A 22155-nucleotide genomic window follows, 5' to 3' on the forward strand; every position below is an offset into this window, starting at 1 on the left:
TAAGGTGGCTGTGAAAATTAAATGAAATAACATAGGTGAAGTACCCAGCACAGTACTTGGTCCATAACAGGCAGCAATAAATATTAGTTCTTTTTGTTCATTCTTTCTTCTTTGCCAGATTATTAAAATAACTACAGTACTCCATACCTTAGAAAAATCACATGTGTTTACCGAACCCTCGTTAAATGAAGGGCAATATGCCAAATACCTTGAGGGAGACAGAGATGTTTAAAGCTGCTTCCTGTCTAGGGATAAATATTAGCTTACTATATATGTTTTTATATTTATAGGCCTTTTCTTTTTTTTACCTGCTGTTCTGAAAATGTTTCAGTCTTTGAACTGTGTTATTGTATTTGAGCACAGAATACTTTAAAGGTTGGTTTACCACATTTAACCCATTACATCTCTATGAGAATAGTTATTAGCTCCATTTTATAGATGGGGGCCCTGAAGGGCAATTTGCTCAGCTTCTGGCTGGGGTAAAAATAGGGTTTATTGGGATGCAGAAAAGTGCTAACCATTATATTTCCAGCCTCAGTAGGTGCCGAATAAATACTTGTTGAATGAATAAACAATCTTTTATTAAATGGTATATTAAACCTATTTCTAAATCTTATCTCTACTCTTAACAGTTTTACTCTCCTTTATATTTTATCTGGCTAAAATAAGTATGAAAATTCAATTGGTAGTAGGGAGGACATTGGAAGTCAGAAGACAGATACCCACACTGTGATAGTCATAGTGAGAAAGGGCTGTGAGGGAAGATTGATGTACTTACACTAATTGTATTTGCTAATTTAACTTTTTGCCCTGTTCCTGATTCTTTATAAGACTACCTTTCTGGTTTCTGTAACAGCTGCAAGGGGCTTCCCAAGTTTTGGGCCAGGGTAAGTGACACACTTGTTGCATTCTGAAGATGACTGTGTTGTTAATAGATTTTGTTTTTCATTTTAATCTCTAGTAAAGTAGGAAAAAAAAAATTTTTTTTTTTTTTTGGAGACAGTCTCACTTTTCACCATGTCCCCCTTGGTAGACTGCCATGGTGCCACAGCTCACAGCAACCTCGAACTCTTGGGCTTAAGCGATTCTCTTGCCTCAGCCTCCCAAGTAGCTGGGACTACAGATGCCTGCCACAGTGCCTGGCTATTTTTTGGTTGTAGTTGTCATTGTTGTTTGGCAGGCCCGGGCTGGATTTGAACCCACTACCTCCGGTGTATGTGGCTGGAGCCCTAGCTGCTGAGTTACAGGCACCTAAAGTAGGAAAAATTAGCAATTATAATTATGCTCAGAGATATGAGGGTAAAACTTTAGGTAGATGAACTAACAGATACACAAATTTTAATGGAATAAGTAAGTGATTTCAGTTTATTCTGTAGTTAGCTTTTTGAAGTTGGTTGTTTTGGATAGTAAAATATGATCTTTTAGTAAAGTGATACAACCCTGTATAGTATTGGAGGTGAGGCATCTATAAGCTTACTGAAGGGAGTAAGTAGTGTTAACACCAATACTACTGTTTTTTGCTCATACAGAGAGTAAATAGTAACACTAATGCTAGTATTTTTGCTCACACAACTGTAACCCCACCCATTTTTCCAGACCTATTTTAAATTCTATCTCCTGTGTAAAACAACCTCCCCGTCTGAAGTGAGTACTCTTTTTAAAAAAAAATTATAGCCATTTTGATTGTATAGTTCATTTGGTAATCATGAAATTGAATTATCTTATCCTGCCTGTTATCTTGCTATGTTACTTCATCATTTTTTTTTTCTGAGACAAGGTCTCACTCTTGTCACCCAGGCTAGACTGCAGTGGTGTGATCATAGCTCACGCAGCCTTGAACTCCTGGGCTCAGGTGATCCTCCCACCTTAGCTTCCCAAGTAGCTGGGACTATAGGCATGTACCACTTCTTATTTTTGTAGAGATGGGGTTTCATTGTGTTGCTCAGGCTGGTGCTAGCCTCAAACTACTGACCTCAAGCAGTCCTCCTGCCTTGGCCTTCTAAAGTCCTGGGATTACAGGTGGGAGCCATCACACCTGGCCAACATAGTACTTTGAATCTTGTGATGTTTAACTCTTAATTAGTCTAGCAAATATTTATTGGAATACCTATACTGTTCTAATCTCTGAACATAAAGTTTTCATGTATTAATTACAGTTTCACAATTGGATTGTAAGATACTTTAAGGACTGTGGTGTGTGCTTATGGCTTCATGAAACATTCCTTTATACATAATAAAATGTGACAGTGAGTGATTACTGTAGTTTGTCATGTATAATGCATACCAATGCTTTTGGCCCAAATTTTCAGGAAAACACATTGCTTTTAATTTTTTAATTCAAATTTTTATTTCTTTATATCTATGTACTTGTTTTTTGTATTATAAAGGAATTGTAGCATTTTTGTAACATAATGGTACAAGAAATTTTGTATGTCTGGGCTTTATTTAGATATTTTACTTGAAAGTAAATAACATTCAAAATACAATAATGCACGTGACAAGACGATAATTATTATGCCTATAAATAAATGATTACTTTCATGAGGAATATTTAACATTAGTTATTCTTTTTTGTTTTAGGTTTTTTGAAAGAGTCTCACTATGTCACCCTTGGTAGAGTGCTATGGTGTCATAGCTCACAGCAACTTCTAACTCTTGGGCTTTAGTGATTCTCTTGCTTCAACCTCCTAAGTAGCTGGGATGGGACTACAGGCGCCAGCCACAATGCCTGGCTATTTTTGTTGTTGTTGTTGTCATTGTTGTTTAGCAGGCTTGGGCCAGGTTCTAACCTGCCAGTCCTGGTGTAAGTGGCCAGTGCCCTAATCACTGAACCACGGGCGACAAACCTATTTTAGTTATTTTGAGACAGAATCTCACTCTATAACCCTGGGTAGAGTGCCATGGCATTATCATAGCTCACAGCAACCTTGAGTTCCTGGGCTCAAGTGATCCTCTTGCCTCAGTTTTTTTTATTTTTTTTTATTTTTAGTAGAGATGGGTCTTGCTCTTGCTCAGGCTGGTCTTGAACTCCTGAGCTCAAGCACTCTACTTGCCTCAGCCTCCTAGAGTGCTAGGATTACAAGCCACCATGCCCAGTTTTACATTAGTTATTCTTAAAATAACTTTAAAAATTTATAAAATTATAATGGTATAGGAATAAAGCCAAAAGAAAGTTTTAATAGATTTAAAATATTTGGGATTTTTTTGCTGTTGTTGTTGCAGGTTGGTTGGGGCCAGGTTCGAGCCTGCCACTCTCGGTATATGGGGCCAGTGCCCTACTCCTTTGAGCCACAGGCGCCACCCTAGATTTAAAGTATTTTTTAAAGAGTAATTTGCTTGGGTTTATAGATTCTACTTGCTTTCATTTGTCACTGCAAAAAAACAAAGACCTCATTAAAAATCAAAGCAGGAAGAATGATGCTTTAATGAGACATTTATTAACAAGACCAACCACAAAAATGTGTTAACTTATATCCTAATACAAAGCATAGAGGCACTGTACTATGATTACAATTAATAATACAAAAAACCAACAAGAACTTTGTTATTTGGTTCTTCTGGTGCAGTAAAAAGGTAAGAATCCATGGCTTCTAAGTCTAGATATTAACATAGTACATGCCAGGCATTGTTCTGAATGTTTGCAGATATTAACTTGCAGCAATCCTAAGGGGTATGAACATTCATCTTATTTATCAGATGAGAAAACTAAGGCAAAAAATGTTTAAAAATCTTGCTTAAGGTCATGCATGTACTGAGTAACAAAGCTGGAATTCAAATGTAGATAGCTTGTCTTTATGGTCTATACTTAACCTTTTATGGCAAACCGAAAAACTTTTTTTGGTCAAACATTTGTCCAGATAATCTTGGCATAATAGACTCTTCCATTGCCATGTTGACATCATGCACTCATGTACAAGAAATTTTATGTACTGATAACAAGTAGTACTACCCATGTATAATGGGCATCCTTATTTTTCCCTCAAAAATTTGGGCAAAAAAGTGTGCATTATACACGGCAAGATAGTAGGTATTTGATATATTATTAATGTTAAAATAGAGTTTAAGACATCATTTTCCTTTTTAGAACTAGTCTAGCACTTGACTGTGATAACTGGAGTTTTAAAAAAATTGGTCCATATATATTTCCTTTCTTCTTTAGTTTGTTTTCAGATACAGGCAGTCCTTGAGTTACAAACATGTGAGTTACATACAACTCACACTTACAAACGGAGTATTACAGTGAGTGTCCAAGTTATAAACATCTCATTTACATATGACTCATACTTATGAATGGGGAGGCTATTCCATGTAATAGGTAAATATACCTGTTCCAATTTACATACAAATTCAACTTAAGAACAAACCTACAGAGCTTATCTCATTCATAACTTGGAGACTGCCAGTATTTTAACTTATTTCCTACTTATTCTCCATCATGGTAGAAATACTGTCTTCCCTTAAGCTATTTAGCCTTTGATTTTCACTGATCCTTTTGGAAAACTTACCTTTTTTTTTTTTAAGAGACAGAGTCTCACTTTGTCACTCTTTATCACAGCTCACAGCAACCTCCAGCTCTTGGGCTTAGGTGATTCTCTTGCCTCAGCCTCATGAGTAGCTGGGACTACAGGCACCTGCCACAATGTCCAACTATTTTTTTTGTTGGAGGAAAAACCACCATTTCATATGCATGTTGTCTTCATAAAATCTATGTCTGTAATGGTTTGAGATTATTTTGTTTTACATTTTGAGCATTAAGACCAAAAGAAGAAAATAATAGAATTTTCGTTATCTGTAACGAATTTGATTTTTTTTTGTGTGTGTGTGGTTTTGGGCCGGGGCTGGGTTTTTTTTTTTTTTATTAAATCATAACTGTATACATTGATATGATCATGGGGCATCATACACTCGCTTCATAAACCATTTGACACATTTTTATCACAGTGGTTAACATAGCCTTTCTGGCGTTATCTCAGTTACTGTGCCAAAACATTTACATTCTACATTTACCAAGTTTCGCAAATACCCCTGTAAGATGCACCACAGGTGTGATCCCACCGATCCCCCTCCCTCTACCCACCCCCCCTTCCCACTTCCCCCTATTGTTAAGTTGTAGCTGGGTTATAGCTTTCATGTGAGAGTCTCAAATTAGTTTCATAGTAGGGCTGTGTACATTGGGTACTTTTTCTTCCATTCTTGGGATACTTTACTAAGAAGAATATGTTCCAGCTCCATCCATGTAAACATGAAAGAGGTAAAGTCTCCATCTTTCTTTAAGGCTGCATAGTATTCCATGGTATACATATACCACAATTTATTAATCCATTCGTGGATTGATGGGCACTTGGGCTTTTTCCAAGACTTAGCTATTACGAATTGGGCTGCAATAAACATTCTGGTACAAATATCTTTGTTATGTTGTGATTTTTGGTCTTCTGGGTATATGCCCAGCAGAGGAATTACAGGATTGAATGGCAGATCTATTTTTAGATCTCTGAGTGTTCTCCATATATCTTTCCAAAAGGAATGTATTAATTTGCATTCCCACCAGCAGTGCAGAAGTGTTCCCTTTTCTCCGCATCCACGCCAACATCTCTGGTCTTGAGATTTTGTGATATAGGCTAGTCTCATTGGAGTTAGATGATATCTCAAAGTAGTTTTGATTTGCATTTCTCTGATGATTAAAGATGGTGAACATTTTTTCATATGTCTGAAGGCTGTGCGCCTATCTTCTTCAGAGAAGTTTCTCTTCAAATCCCTTGCCCAGCCTGCGATGGGATCCCTTGTTTTTTTCCTGCTGATGCGTTTGAGTTCTCTGTGGATTCTGGTTATTAAACCTTTGTCAGAGATATACCCTGCAAATATCTTCTCCCATTCTGAGGGCTGTCTGCTTGCTCTGCTTACTGTGTTCTTAGCTGTGCAGAAGCTCGGGGCTGGGTTTGAACCCGCCACCTCTGGCATATGGGACCGGTGCCCTACTCCTTGAGCCACAGGTGCTGCCCAACGAATTTGATTTTAAAAATGGTTTGAGGTTAAAAACCAATAGAAGTCTAGCAACATTGTGGGTATTTTGAATAGGTGTGGTTACCACTCTTGGGGCTTTTCCCAGGAGGTGGCTTTTTGTGGAGACCTGAAGGAATAGTGTTAGCAGGAGATTTTCCATGGGAGCCCCCATATTTGATGGATTGGAGTACATAATTGGAAAATTAATTTAAAAATTGGTAAAGCTTTGAATTGGATAAGAATGTACATATAACTCTTTTGCTGTAAAGTGTGCGTTTGTCAGTATTTTGATGTAGGTCCAAGGGCTTTTTAGCTGACTGAAGTTCATTGTTGCTGTTCTTATATTATCCATCCTATCTGGGCAGTAGGTCCAATTTTGATTTCTTGAAAGTGGAACAATAATTTAGATAACGTATGAAACTATCTAGTGCAGAATGATAGATTTTTAGTTTTCTCCTGTTTTTTTTTTTAACATGATCTAACCCATATATATATATATATATATATATTTGTTTTTTATTGTTGGGGATTCATTGAGGGTACAATAAGCCAGGTTACACTGATTGCATTTGTTAGGTAAAGTCCCTCTTGCAATCATGTCTTGCCCCCAGAAGGTGTGGCACGCACCAAGGCCCCCCTTTTAACAGTCACATTTTTTAAGTGACTCATCACCTTTGTTAAATCTTGCCAAAGCATCCAATGTAATTTTTACAAAAATAGCAGCTTTCATTTAACTGGTTTGCATACTATTTAATTGGAAAACATACAATGATTATTACAAGAGGAACTGACAGTTTGGAAGAAGAAATGTAACCAACTTTTGGATGTTAAGCATAGTGTACAATTTAAGGGACCAGAAATGTGAAAATGAACTAAACAGTTGTCTATAGCCAAAAACATTTGCACTTTTGGCATCACCCAGTCTGTTTTACAGAGGTGATGGGGAGTTGGTAACTGTGATGTCTAGGTCTGTTGAGAGATTTGCTGGAGGCCAGTATGACTTGAGTGCACAGTGTAGATGGGCTTTTGTAATGCAATTTATACTTTTCAAAAAGTCCATTTTCCATGAATAACACACTTACCTCCCCAATATAACAGAAGATACTATTATTCAGAATGCCTGGAGAAAATCACTCTGTCCTAGTATCTCTGTGAAGTAGAGTATCCCTCGTTCTCCCTAGTCACAGGTAGTTTCTATCTCTTCTAAGCGTGCAAAGCATCTTGCATACATATTCATATGTCACTTAACAGGGATACATTTTGAGAAAAGTGTCATTAGACAGTTTTGTAATTGTGTGAAGATAAAAGAGTGTGTTTAACAAATCTAGAGGGTATAGCCTATTAAACACCCAGGCTATATAGTATAGCTCAGTGTTTTTCAACCTTTTTAATCTCACAGCACACTTCAACCTGTATTTAAACTTCTGTGGCACAAATTATATTGATCAAAGAAAAAAAGAGCGAAAAGAATATAGTTTACTGTGCCTTGAACTTATTTTGGACATAATTTAATTAATGATCTTTAAAGATTTTCACAGCACACCCAAGATCCTCTCACGGCACACTGGTTGAAAATCACTGGTATAGGTGGCGCCTGTGGCTCAGGGAGTATGGCACCAGCCACATATGCCAGAGGTGTGGGTTCAAGCCAGGCCCCGGCCAAAAACTGCAAAAAAAAAAAAAAGAAAAGAAAATCTCTGGTATACCTCATTGCTCCTAGGCTACAAACCTGTATAGCATCATGTTATTGTACGGAATACTGGAGCAATGGTAAGTATTTGTGTATCTAAACTTAGAAAAGATACAGTAAAAATACAGTATAATAATCTTATGTGAACGCTATTATATATGTGGCCCATCAATTGAAATGTTATACGGCATGACTGTACCTTTATTTTAGTTCTTCTCACATGGAATTAATTAACCCAATCACTGTTTCTATGAGCTCTTTCTCTGAGGAGCTTTTCTTTACAATGTCTGGTCCATAGTTGGTACCCAGCAAAATGAATGGAGAAGTTCTGTCCACTTAAACAGATGTCACAACCCAATCAAGCTGCAATGTAGTTTTCATTGATGTGCCATCCAAAAACTAAGCTGTCATTACCTATAAATTCAGTCTATAAAATACGTTACTATAATTATACTCAATTGAATATATATATATTTGTTTCTGTATTTTTTTTTTTTTTGAGACAGAGCCTCAAGCTGTCACCCTGAGTAGAGTGCCCTGGCATCATAGCTCACTGCAACCTCCAACTCCTTGGCTTAAGCGATTCTCTTGCCTCAGCCTCCTAAGTGGCTGGGACTACAGGCACCCACCACAAAGCCCAGCTATTTTTTGGTTATAGTTGTCATTGTTGTTTGGCAGGCCTGGGTATATTTTTAAATCATAGTTGTCTACATTAATGCAATCATGGGGTACAATGTGCTAGGAGAAAAGGGAACACTTCTACACTGCTGGTGGGAATGCAAACTAATACGTTCCTTTTGGAAAGATGTTTGGAGAACACTTAGGGATCTGAAAATAGACCTGCCATTCAATCCTACAATTCCTCTACTAGTATATATCCAGAAGACCAAAAATCACATTATAACAAAGATATTTGTACCAGAATGTTTATTGCAGCCCAATTGAATATATTTTATTCCATATGTCCAAGATACTATGCTATGTCTACCAATTCCTGAGCTTAATTAAAAATATCTGGCTCCTGTCTGTGGACATATATATTATTAGTACAGTGGGAATACATAGGGAGGAGAAATAATTTGAACCTGGAGGAGTTTGAGAAGATTTGAGAGTAAATAGGACCTGAACTGGACTGGGAATGGTAACAACAATTAGGGGTTTGGCAGATATTTATTCTTTACGGCATTTAATAGTCTGGACCTCCTTCAGACTCTTCCCTTTTCTGTGACATAATTTTCCTACTTCATTTCTAGCCTTCTTCCTTTGCCATACTTTGCTTTCTTTCTTTATTATTATTTTTTTGTTTGAGACAGAGTCTCACTATGTTGCCCTCTGTAGAGTGCAGTGATGTCACAGCTCACAGCAACCTCAAACTCTTGGGCTTAAGCAATTCTCTTGCCTTATCCTCCGAAGTAGCTGGGACTACAGGCACCCACCACAATGCCTGGCTATATATACTTTGCTTTCTTTAACAATCTGCCTTTAGCAATCTTCCTCTTCTTTCTGCCCTTAGTATAATACTATTGTTTTAACCTTCACCCTGTTGTTCTGGAAATGTGCTTTTCTCTCTTCTACACATCCTTGACACTTCATCAATATCCCTCTTAAGGCATTTATCATGTTTTTGCACTGCAGTTGTATGTATAACACATCCTCTACTGGCAAGTTACATCTTTGTAGTTCTTAAAACGTCTAGTATATAGTTTTCTAAGTAGTAGACGTCATACACTGTCTATTAAATTTAGCTTCTTTCCCAAAAGTCAGCCTCCTCTTCCAGACTTGTTTTTTCTGTTCCTGGTACTGTAGTTCTCCCTTCAGTTACACATGCTGGTCATCAAGTTTTGCTGCTTTTGTCTCCAAAATGTCATCTGTGGCCACACCATTCTTTCCATTCTTATCACTGCATGCCAATTAAAAAAGCAAATATTTAGTGTATATTATATTCTAAACACTGTGTAGATGCTGGGAATACAAATGTTGCAGGTGTAATCTTTTGTCCTTAGAATATCAGTGGGGAAAGAGACACTTATTTTGGCACTTTATTGAGCAAATGTTTAATCGAACACTTTCTGTGCTCTGGGTACTATTGTAGGCATGGTTGTATTATAGTCAGAATCTCCACACACTGCTCATCTTCAAGAGGAAAACATAGTATTGGATTTCCTCTGTTCTAAATACACTTCCTCCCCATATTTTCAGCATTTCTGATATCCAAATGAATCAAAACCTTGGCATGTATGTTTAATGTAGATTTTTTTATTCCTCCTTCAGGAGCTGTTACACAGAAAGTAGAACCTTATAAGTGGGGAACTATACTATATATCCATGGTAAGTATTATGATAGAAGTGTGTATAGAATTGCACCGTCAGATGTGGTAGCTTCTAGCTGTATGTGGCTACTTAAGTACAAATTAATTAGATTTTTTTGTGTGTTTGTTTTTTTAAGACAGAGTCTCACTATGTTGCCCTTGGTAGAGTGCCTTTGTGTCACAGCTCACAGCAACCTCAAACTCTTGGGCTTAAGTGATTCTCTTGCCTCAGCCTCTCAAGTAGCTGGGACTACAGGTGCCCACCACAACGCCCGGCTATTTTTTTGTTTTTGTTATTGTAGTTGTCATTGTTGTTTAGCAGGTCTGGGCTGGGTTTGAACCCACCAACACTCGTGTGTGTGCCTGGCTCCTTACCCACTGCGCTATGGGAGTCGAGCCATAATTAGATATCTAATTGACATTTCAATCTAAATTGACATTTGAAATTGAGTTTAAATTAATTAAAATTAAATGCAATTAAAAGATTCAGTTCTTCAGTTTCACTAGCCACAATTCAGATACCCAGTAGCCTCATTTGACTGGTGGCTACTATGTTAGATGATACAGATAAATAGCATTCCCACCATTACAGAGTACTCTGTTAGATAACGCTGATCTAGAATGTGATTCCATAGTTGTACCTGGAGGGTTTGAAAACTTCCTTTCTGGCATTATTATTATTACTACATTTTTTTTTTCCTTCAAGGTCAGGGAACTTTTTCCTTCTGTTTTTAGTTTTACCAGGGCCTAGAACAGTATGTAGTAGGCACCCAGGAAAGAAACTATTGGAACATTAAAGCATTTGGAGAAAAGGAAGAAAGGCTCTACATTTCCTAATGGGAGATAGCATAGTTGGCCTTGTTCAACATGTATCCTGCTGTCCTTTTTTTACAGTGGGTTTTAAAAATAAATTTCATCACATTTAAATTTTAAGAGTTCTTTATCTAGGTTCTTATTACTTAGCAAGTGGGATTCAAGGAGGCCTTTCATTTAGAGGGCTATAGTTTGGTAGGATGCACCATAGAAATTTCCAAGTTTCTAAATTTGATATTTGAAGTATTTCATATAATTTCTTAGGGAGGATATAGTGGGACATGATAGAAATATTTATGTGAGGGCGGCGCCTGTGGCTCAGCGGGTAGGGTGCCAGTCCCATATGCCGGAGGTGGTGGGTTCAAACCCAGCCCCGGCCAAAAAAAAAAAAAAAAAAAAGAAATATTTATGTGAACTGTTTGCTCTGATGGATTTATTTCTCATTTGGTGAGTATGGTTTGCAATGATTAGAGTGAAAATTTCCTAATCTTTTTCTTATTGCCATTTTATTGTATGGTAAAAACAATTTGTCTGTTGTCTTATTTATGAATATCTAGGTAGTTTCCTGTTAATTGGCTAATACAAATAAAATGACTGTGAATGTTCTTGTATAAGTCTTTGCTGAGCATATGCTTAATATTTCTTTTGGGTACATACCTAGGAGGGAGGGAAATTGCTAGGCCATAGCAAATGTCCATAATGCTGAACAGTTTTCTGAAGTAGCTATAGCAATTTATGTTGCTTTCATTTGGAGACTACAAAAGATTAAAGTTTGTTAACTATTCATTTTTACTATTTGAGTATTTACTTTCCCCAAGTCTCTGTGAATTAAGTCATTAATCACCAAATGTTACAGACTTTTGGGGGCATTTACAAATCTGAAGATAATACAGACCTACCATATCATTTACATGGCGTTAAAAGAAGGCACAAATTAAACATTCTATCTCTCCCTCCATTTGCAATCTTTTTTTTTTTAACTGATCATATAATTTATTATGTTAATAGATTAAAAGATAATTTTAATAAATGCAGAAAATACATTTGGTAAAATTCCATTGGCAATCTTGATTGACTTTCAAGATACATGGTGTTTGAAGAAACTTGTTCCTGCCTTTGTAAATTGATTGTGTTGAGTGGTGGGGTCCTGTTGCTTTCTGCTTTGGGAACTAGTGTCCTTTGCCTGTCATTGATATCACTAGCTACTATTTGAGGGCTTATAGTGTGAAGTGTATAATAGAATAAAGAAAAGGCCCTTTGAAAGTTTAATTTAGCCTACTTCAGTATAAGTCAGCAAGTTATGAACTGCATTTTTGATGTTTGCAAGGTTTTGTCCTAGTCATCTGTGTCCAAAGACCAATAAGAAGGAATCTCCTAGACTCATGACCTTGTCTGATAGGTCAAGGTAGCACTTGTGATAATATAAGACCAACTATAATTGTTACTAGAGTTGCAAATAAAGTGCTGTGGGGCTTCCATATCATAGCATATCACATCTTATTTGGGTTGCACAGAGGGAAAAGTATCCCTGTAGACTACATGGAGTGGGAATGGTATATGAGGTCCACCTCGAAAGGATTTCAGTTGTGGTTGTAGTATATACCATGTGAAGGGAATTGCTTATTGTCATGAAGCAGGAAAGTATGATCCAAGGGTGGCTAACCTGTGGCCCACAGGCTGCATGTGGATTATGTGAGGAGTTTTTTTGCTCACCTGTGGTGGCAGATATTGTGAAAATCATGCATAGACTTTTTTTTTTTTTTTTTGCTTAGAAGCTTTCGTTAGTGTTTGTGTATTTAATGTGTGGCCCAAGACAAATCTTCTTCCAATATGGCACAGAGAAGCCAAAAGGTTGGACACCCTTGGAAGTGTTTCTCAGCCTGTTGTCCTCAGACTAGCAGCATCAGTATCACACCCAAAGCTTGTTAGAAATGCAAATCCTTGGGCTTCACTCCAGACCTACTGATCTAGAAACTCTAGGAAATCTGGGTTTTACACATGCCCTCTAGGTGATTGTGATGTGCCAAGCAATATAGAACCATTTGGTATATACCAGTGTTTTTCAACCTTTTTTTATCTCACAGCACACTTGAACCCTATAGTTAAACTTGTACAGCACACTTAAATTATGTTGATTTTAAAAAGTAAAAAAAAAAAAAAGAATATACTTACTGTGCTTTGAACTTCTTTTGAAAATAATTTAATTAATGATCTTTAAAAATTTTTGTGGCACACCTAAGATCCTTTCATGGCTTACTGGTTGAAAATCACTGATCTATACTTAACTGGTCAGAGAATAGTAAGTTGCCCTTGGTTGGGCAGTCAGGTTTGAGAAAGGGAATGATGAGAACAAAGGGGCAGGCGCCTTCCTGTGGAGACCTGAAGTACTAGGGTGTGAGCCTATAGGGGTTAGGGAACCAGTAGAGTGATGGAAGGGATGTTACTTTAGGAAGAGGAAGATGATAGACTTTGGGGAGGTGAATTAAAACTAAAAGAATACTGGAAGGAGTAGGGTAAGGTAGGAGAGGAGGAGGCTTGGAAATTGAAAGACCACTTCCAAGGAGCAGCTTGTATGAATAAGCCTGGACAGCTGGCTGGCCAAGTGTCAGGAAAGCCTTAGAAGTAGCTGAGATTTTGAATCCAGGTGTTGGGAGAGAATGGTAGTGCCTTCAGAAGCAGCGGAGGCAGAGGTGGAGATGCCATGTGGTGCAGGAAATGGGATATGGAGAAGATGATGTTTTCTACAAATAACAGCTTGTCTCTGGAATGATACAAGCTCAGTGTAAGAAATTCAGATAACTTGAGGGGAGGTGAAAAAGAAAGGAGAATCAGCTCAGATCTCCTGCTTTTTAGAGAATAGCAAAACATTGTTCTGTTTAAATATTTATAAGCATACATTTGTTTACTTAAACCCAGCTTTGTATGCATCGAATTATACAGTGCAACCAAAATTTCTTAGACACATTGATCTTGAACATTTGTTTGTTCCACACATGAAAGAGTATACTCAGGTTAGTGTGTATTTGGAAATTGGTGGATTTTCTGTTTGGGAAACAGAATGTTTATACAAGCAGCTAATTGGTAAAGACTGCAATGCAATTTTGCATGGTCATAAAACATCCTGTTCACATCAGTTGTTATAGAGGAAAATCTGGGTTAGAACAGTTTGAGATGCCTGGTGTACTATTTAGTCTGGGGAGAAGAACTCCAAGTATGTTTAAGAAAAATATGAAGCATTGGTGGCTTTTTTTAGAATAATAAGGTTATTCCGGCGTCTTATAAGAACCAGTTAATACTGGACTTAAAACAGTCTCATTACATATGTCAACCCCAAATTCTAAAGCTTTCCTTTCAAACAGGCAGCTGGCTATTAGTGAATTTTTTAAGTACCAAGCAAAAACATGGAATAGTTTGGCCATTCCTTTCACAATAGTTTTGTGAAAAATTTTTTTTTCATTTATTGACTATACCACCTTCAATGGTGTGATCTTTTTTTTTTTAAAGAAAGTTTGGCCAGAAATCATTATATTCCCACTTACTGTGAATGAGTTCACATTTTCCCATACCTATGAGAAAGCACTAGATATTTGTCAGTTACTTTAATTATTAGCAACCTGATAGGTTAAAAATGATTTCTTGCTTGTTTTTGTTTTTTAACTGATTACTAATGAGATTGAACAGCTTTTCATATTTATTAGATAGTTGTGTATCTTTCGTGAAAGGACTGTTAATATCTATTCTCTGCCTATTTTCTCCTTGGGTGTTTATATTATACTAATTTGCAAGATGTTAACGTATTAAGAGTATTTAAGCTTTGTGTCTTTGATCATTTTGTAGATCAAGAGGTGTACATACTTAACTGATTTTTTAAAAAAACTTTTATAGTGAAGTATGATGAGCACTTAATAAGGTACAAAAGACATCTGTGAATTATCATAAAGCCAAACTTAATGTAACTTGATTCAGGTGATAACATAAACATTGCAAAACCCTGAAAGTCAGTGGTCTGTGAAAAGCTGGGGATAATGGGGTGAGGTCTGCCACAGGTTCAGGCAGTAATACAGTGCATTTTCTATAGGGAATTTAAGATTAATAAATTATTGACTAAAAGTTGGTCTACTTTTTATTATCACCATGTGCTGACCATTTAAAAAAATGTATGTGGGTATATCTACTTGTAGCTTACCTGTTAATTCTCTTTTTGACAAATAGAAGTTCTTTTTTGTTGTTTGAGACAGCTTCTCACTATGTCAACCTCAGTAGAGTGCTGTGGCGTCACAGCTCATAGCAACCTCAAACTCTTGGGCTTAAGCGATTCTCTTGCCTCAGCCTCCCAAGTAGCTGGGACTACAGGTGCCTGCCACAATGCCTGTCTATTTTTTGGTTGTAGTTGTCATTGTTGCTTAGCTGGCCTGGGCCAGGTTCCTGCCAGCCTCAGTGTATGTGACTGGTGCCCTAACCACTGAGCTACAGGCGCTGAGCCAAATAGAGGTTCTTAATTTTAGTCCAGTTTGTCTTTTCCTTTTTTTTGAGACAGAGTCTCACTTTGTCACCCTGGGTAGAGTGCTGTGGTGTCACAGCTCACAGCAACCTCAGATTCTTGGGCTCAAGCGATTTTCTTGCCTCAGCCCCCCCAGTAGCTGGGACTACAGGCACCCGCCACAACGCCTGGCTACTTTTAGAGATGGGGTCTTGCTCTGGCTCAGGCTAGTCTCAAACCCACGAGCTCAGGCAATCCACTTGCCTCAGTCTCCAAGAGTGCTAGGATTACAGGTGTGAGGCATTGTGCCTGGCCCTGTCTTTTCCTTTATGATTGATGCTTCCTGTATCCACAAAGAGATATTCCTCTATATTATCTTACAGGAGTTTTATTGTTTTGACTTTCATATTTTGTACTGTAAACCATCTGAATTTGTATTTATGTATGGTTTAAGTTGGAGGTCAAATTTAAGTTTGTTTTCACTTATGAATATCCAAATGATAGTATCATTTATTGAAAAGATCTGATCTGCAGTACCTACTTTGATATACAAGTATCCATGTGTGATCTGTTTCTGGGCTTTCTGTTCATCTGTTTGCCTAATAAATATGCTGTCTTAATGACTGAGCTTTATAACGTCTTGATATACAGAGACAGTCTTTTTGTTGTTCTTCAGCGGTGTCTTATTTGCCTTGGCTCTTTACATTTTTGTATACATTTTTAAATCAACTTGTTAATTTTTGTTAAAAATTTATTAGGATTGATTGGGAATATGTTGAGTCTCCAGATCAATTTGTATAGAATTGACATCTTTATACTGTTAAATCTCAAGAGGATGAAATATTTTTTAGGTCTCTTTAATTTTTAAGAACTTTTTTATATGGACGGCACCTGTGGCTCAGTGAGTAGGGCGCTGGCCCTATATACCAAGGGTGGCGGGTTCGAACCTGGCCCCAGCCAAACTGCAACAAAAAAATAGCTGAGTGTTGTGGCGGGCACTTGTAGTTCCAGCTACTCGGGAGGCTGAGGCAAGAGAATTGCCCAAGTCCAGGAGCTGGAGGTTGCTGTGAGCTGTGACAGTACAGCACTCTACTGAGGGAAATAAAGTGAGACTCTGTCTCAAAATAAAAAATAAGAAACTTCTTTATAGCTTTCTATATAGAGGTTTTCTGTTTTTATTTCTAGGAATTTCATATTTCTTGATGTTATTATAAATGGTATTGAAAATTTATTTTCAAAATTTATTTCTGGTGTACAGAAATACTATTGGTTGGGTTTTTTTTTTTAAAGATAATTTTATTTATTTATTTATTTATTTTTTGCAGTTTTTTGGCCGGGGCCGGGTTTGAACCCGCCACCTCCAGTATATGGGGCAGGTGCCCTACTCCTTGAGCCACAGGTGCCGCCTATTGGTTGGTTTTTGAATCTCTCATCTTTGATAAGTCATTTTTCTACTACTTTATTTTTAGATTATTTTGGATTTTGTAGTTTATCATTCCCAGCCTCATATTTTTATCTAGATTTCGAGTTGTTCTCAGTGGATTTGTTTGAATTATGTATAGTCATCATTATTGGGAAGAGAAAAACATTCTTCCTAATTGAAAAATTAAAACTGCGTCCCCTGTCTCATTTCTGAATTCTTTGAATTTAAACCCAAATTTCTAGTTGCCTCAACAGCCATGAGGCCTAGTGAAAGGTAATAGTACCTTTTGAGACAGTGTCATGAATATTGCTGAAGGCAGTATAAGCAAATCTTGTGAGTTTTATTTTGTTTTGTTTTGTTTTTTTGAGACAGAGCCTCAATCTGTCACCCTGGGTAGAGTGCTGTGGCATCACAGCTCACAGCAACCTCCAACTCCTGGGCTCAAGCAATTCTCTTGCCTCCGCCTCCCAAGTAAATGAGACTACAGGTGCCTACCACAACGCCCAGCTATTTTTTGGTTTGCAACTGTCATTGTTGTTTGGCAGGCCTAGGCTGGATTTGAACCCGCCAGCTCAGGTGGATGTGGCTGGCACCTTAGCTGCTTGAGCCACAGGCACTAAGCCGGGATATAAATTGAGACAGAGTGTCACTTTGTCACCCTCGGTAGAGTGCTATGGTATCATAGCTCACAACAACCTCAAACTCTTACCTCAGCCTCCCTGGTAGCTGGGACTACAGGTGCCCGCCACAACGCCCGGCTAAGAGATCTTTATCTTGAATTTAACTTTGATAGCCAGCACTTTTAGTGTGCATCTCCAAGATATATATAAAAGCTTATCAGCAATTTAAAGCATTTCTCCAAGTAATGAAGTTACTAGTGAAGCCACAAGGCATCTCTGATGGGCTCATTTCTCTTCTCTCTTTTTTTTTTTTCTGAGACAGTCTTACTTTGTCGCCCTTAGTAGAGTGTGGTAGCATCATAGCTCACAGCAACCTCAAACTCCTGTGCTCAAGTGATTCTCTTGCCTCAGCTTGCCAAGTAGCTGGGACTACAGGCGCCCGTCACAACACCTGGCTATTTTTTTTTTTTTTTGCAGTTTTTGGCCGGAGCTGAGTTTGAACCCATCACCTCCGGCATATGGGGCCAGCGCCTTACTCCTTTGAGCCACAGGGCCACCCAACACTGACTATTTTTTAGAGATGAGTTCTTACTCTTGCTCAGGCTGGTCTCTGTTGTGAGCTTAAGCAGTGCACCTGCCTCAGCCTCCCAGAGTGCTAGGATTTCTTTCTTCTTCTTTTTTCTTTTTTGTAGAGACAGAGTCTCACTTTTTTGCCCTCGGTAGAGTGCCATGGCATCACACCTCACAGCAACCTCCAACTCCTGGAGCCCAGGCGATTCTGTTGCCTCAGCCTCCCAAGTAGCTGGGACTACAGGTGTCCGCCACAATGCCTGGCTATTTTTTTGTTGCAGTTTGGCCGGACCCAGGCCCGAACCCGCCACCCTCAGTATGTGGGGCCGGCGCCCTACCCACTGAGCCACAGGTGCCGCCTAGGATTTCTTAATCATGGTTTAGATTGCAATTTAAAACAGCCCACCATTGCAAGTTCATCTCCACGAGGATTCTGACTGTCCTGATTGTGGCATTTTACAATTGAATGGCAGAACTGTAGAGATGGACCAGGAAAAGGTAGTTATAATGAGCCAGGGCTATGTTGACTACGTTGGGAAATTATGGGAGTGGGCAAGCTAAGCTGTAGCTGTAATTAGTACTGTGGAAGGAAAATGACACCTCCTCTCCTTTTTTGGTCTTTTCACAGCACTTCACGTATGATAGGTGTTTGATTAATGTCATTTGTATGTGTGAATTGTCATTAAGACTTTAGAAAACTTTCAGAAACTATTGCAAGAGGTAACTGAAGTGTGCTCAGGGTTGTTTTTTTTGTTTGTTTGTTTGTTTTGAGACAGAGTCTCACTATGTCCCACTCGGTAAAGTACTGTAGCATCACAGCTCACAGCAATCTCTAACTCTTGGGCTTAAGCCAGAGGTTCTCATCCTGTGGGTTGTGACCCCTTTAGGGGTCTCCTGCATATCAGATATTTACATTACAATTCATAACAGCAAAATTACAGTAATGAAGTAGTAACGAAAATAATTTTATGGTTGGGGGTCACCACAACATGAGGAACTGTATTAAAGGATTGCAGCATTAGGAACGTTGAGAACCACTGGCTTAAGTGATCCTCTAGCCTCAGCCTTCCAAGTAGCTGGAATCACAGGCACTTGCCACAACGCCCGGCTATTTTTTTGTTGCAGTTGTCACTGTTGTTTAGCTGGCCCAGGCTGGGTTTGAACCTGCCTGTCTTGCTGTATGTGGCCAGCACCCTACCCACCGAGCTATGGGCACTGAGCCTCAGGTTTTTTGTTTTAATTTTAATTTTAATATCTTTAACCAATCTAGCTGGTTAAATAATTTTATTATTCCTTTAGATTAAAAATTTTAAAGTAGCAGGTTCAGAAGAAAATCTTATTCTCCTTTTGGGTCATGACATATTTGAATTCAATTTACAGTTTTCCAATTTGAACAAAATAGTTAATAGCTGTAATTATAATCAGCAAATGAATAGAATGTGAGACTGATTTAAGACAAACTGTGACCTTAAGTTAATTAATTCAGAATGTTCTGAATTCTTTTCAGAATGTGCTGATACTGTAAGTAAAATTTTTCTTCATAATATATGTGAACTCCGTAGTAAACTCAAGGATTCTGTAGGAAGCGGCATACTATAGAGTAAAATGCTACTTACAGTGGTGTTTTACTGAATCATTTTATTATATTTTCCTTTCTTGAGTTGGGCATTTATGTAGGGGGCTGAAGAAACTTTTCCCACTTAAAATATAAATTCTATACCATTTTGTGGGTAGGAATCCTTTAGTATGCACAAGTGGTGGATGGCTTTTACATTTGCGCATGTTTTTGTAGAATACCATCTTGTAAAATGGTTTGTTCCTGGAGTATTTCTAGATGGAATAATTTTAAACCCACTTTAAGAATCTTCCTTTCAAATAAATTATGAGGTAAATTCTTTTGTAAAACAAGAGTTAATTTATTAGTATGAATATTTCCTAATCTTTTCCCATCCCCAGTACATATTCTAGCTATTCCGGGGTTGAGCTTTGAAATACAATAAATTTTCTTAGTCACTAGTAGTGCTTTAGAGATTAGTACCCGAATTTGGTATTTGGTATTTAATTATGGTTCTTACACATGTCAAAATGTCTTTCCAATTTGAGGATTTTTTCCTCTTGTTTTTTATTGAACTACCCAAAAATCTTACATAATTTTGAGTTGTTTTTTATGCTCTTGAATATGGCAGGCTAACTGTAGTATATATCTAATGTCACAGTCATGAAAGAAATAGTAATTTATAAAAGCTGTATGAAAATGTCTGTTAGCCTGTTGTGGTTGTTAAGGTTCAAAAAGAAACTGAGGAATCTTTAGAAAAGGTGAGTTAAAAAGAATTATTGAATCAGACCTACCAGTGTCCAGTTCAGAATTTGAATGCTTAGTGTATATCCATTTCCTTGGGGGGAGAAAATATTTCTAATGATTTCAAACTCTGCAGGAGTTTGAGGTTGCAAATTTTATATTTTTATAGTATATTTTAAAATTAGAATTAATGGGCTCATTTCAAAGAAGACATCCTTAAAATTACTAATTTTTAGTCCATTTGTCATTTCTCTTAGCAAGTCTGCAAATCACAAATTGATTAAAAGAACACTTAAAAATCTGAAATATTAATGCATTATTCTCATTAAAACAACTTAGAATAAATACTACAAGTTGTATTATTTAATATATATTTTTTACATGCTATATGTTGAGAAATGACTAAAGATAAAAAGTAATGGAGTAGACATAGGAATCACCTGGAACAATGAAAGCAGAGAACATTTCTTATAACAGAAGTAAATGAAAAAAAAAAGGTAGTAAATGGAGAAGTGAACCTGGTTATCTCAGGAAAAATTCAGCTTAGTAGTAACAGGAAAATGGCTTTCAGTGATTACACTCATTCTGTCAATACTACTGGATTACAAATTAATTGCTGAATTTTGAGTATATTAGGGTTCAGTTAGAAAAGTAGAACTGTGTTATGGGGTAAGGAATTCATTATAATAATGAGACTATATATAATTGTTCTGAGGCGCTGTGGATGGGAATATCTATGTAGAACAGGAAGGATCAGAAAAGTAGTCATGACTGAAGCACTGGTACTGGTTGATTAAATCAGACTTTACTGGGAAAATTTTAAGAAGCCAGGCGTGTACAGTCACCAAGTAGGTGTGCACAGAAGCACACGTGGAAATGTCTGTGGGAGGCTGTTGCCTCTGTACAAGTAGCTACTGCCTCTGCTCAGCACCTGTTGTTGGTTCCTGGGCCACTGTTGGTCAGGTCAGAAGAAGAGCTGGACACAGAGGGGATGAGAGGAGAGTGAGGACAAGCTGGAAACTGCCAGGTACCTCTGCATTTGTCATCAGCCTGTCTGATGATGATCTCCCAAGAGTCTGGCCATCTCTTAACTCCTTGTACCATACAGGGACTGCAATCCTAATAGTTCCCAGCTTAACCAAATGTAAAATAGAACAGTGTAGTACATTGAGCTACCCATTTTGAGCAACTCTTTTGGCCTCATTTCATCAGTAGATGATGGCAACATTATATTTTGACCTTCAAGATTTCTGTTTCCTTATGGAAATTTACTGAGGAAAAGTTCAAATTTGCCACTGGAGAATTTTAAAGTTTTATGTTTTGAGGCGGGGTATGGTAGCTCAGGCCTGTAATTCTAGTACTCTGGGAGGCTGAGGTGGGTGGATAGCTTGAGCTCAAGTATTCGAGACCAGTCTGAGCAAAAGCGAGACCCTGTCTCTACTAAAAATAGAAAAACTGAGGCAAGAGAATCACTTGAGTCTAAGATTTGGAGGTTGCTGTGAGCTATGACTCCACAGCACTGTACCCAGGGTAACGGTTTGAGACTGTGTCTCAAAAAAATAAAAAAATAAAAATGAATAAATAAATAAATAAAAATAGAAAAACCTGCTGGGCGTTGTGGCGGGTACCTGTAGTCCCAGCTACTTAGGAGGCTGAGGATAGAGAATCACTTGAGCCCAAGAATCTGATGTTGCTTTGAGCTATGATAATGGTACAGCACTCAAATTCAGGGTGACAGGGTGAGAGACTGTCTCAAAAAAAAAAAAAAAGTGCCATGTTTTGGACTTTTCTTCTTAATACCATCCCGTTTCCTAATGCATTTGACTATACAATTTGTATCTTGTTTAGTGACTTTTCTCATTATTAAAGTTTTACAGACTCAGTAAATGAATCCCAGGTCAGATAATATTCCAGTTTTGGAGAGGAAAATGAACAGAAAATTTAAGGCCAG

At 37.7% G+C, this 22155-nt stretch overlaps 1 protein-coding gene across 1 annotated transcript in view; it reads left to right on the forward strand.

Annotated features, from left to right (window-relative positions):
• CDKL5 (cyclin dependent kinase like 5) overlaps positions 1-22155 on the forward strand; it is a 189542-nt gene that overhangs the window by 20022 nt on the left and 147365 nt on the right. The window contains exon 2 of the mRNA XM_053580115.1: positions 9962-10018. The gene's annotated coding sequence lies outside the window, so the exon portion shown is untranslated. The remainder of the gene's footprint in view (positions 1-9961; positions 10019-22155) is intronic.

This window comes from Nycticebus coucang, chromosome X (genome assembly GCF_027406575.1).
Source record: "Nycticebus coucang isolate mNycCou1 chromosome X, mNycCou1.pri, whole genome shotgun sequence".
Taxonomy (NCBI): Eukaryota; Metazoa; Chordata; class Mammalia; order Primates; family Lorisidae; genus Nycticebus; species Nycticebus coucang.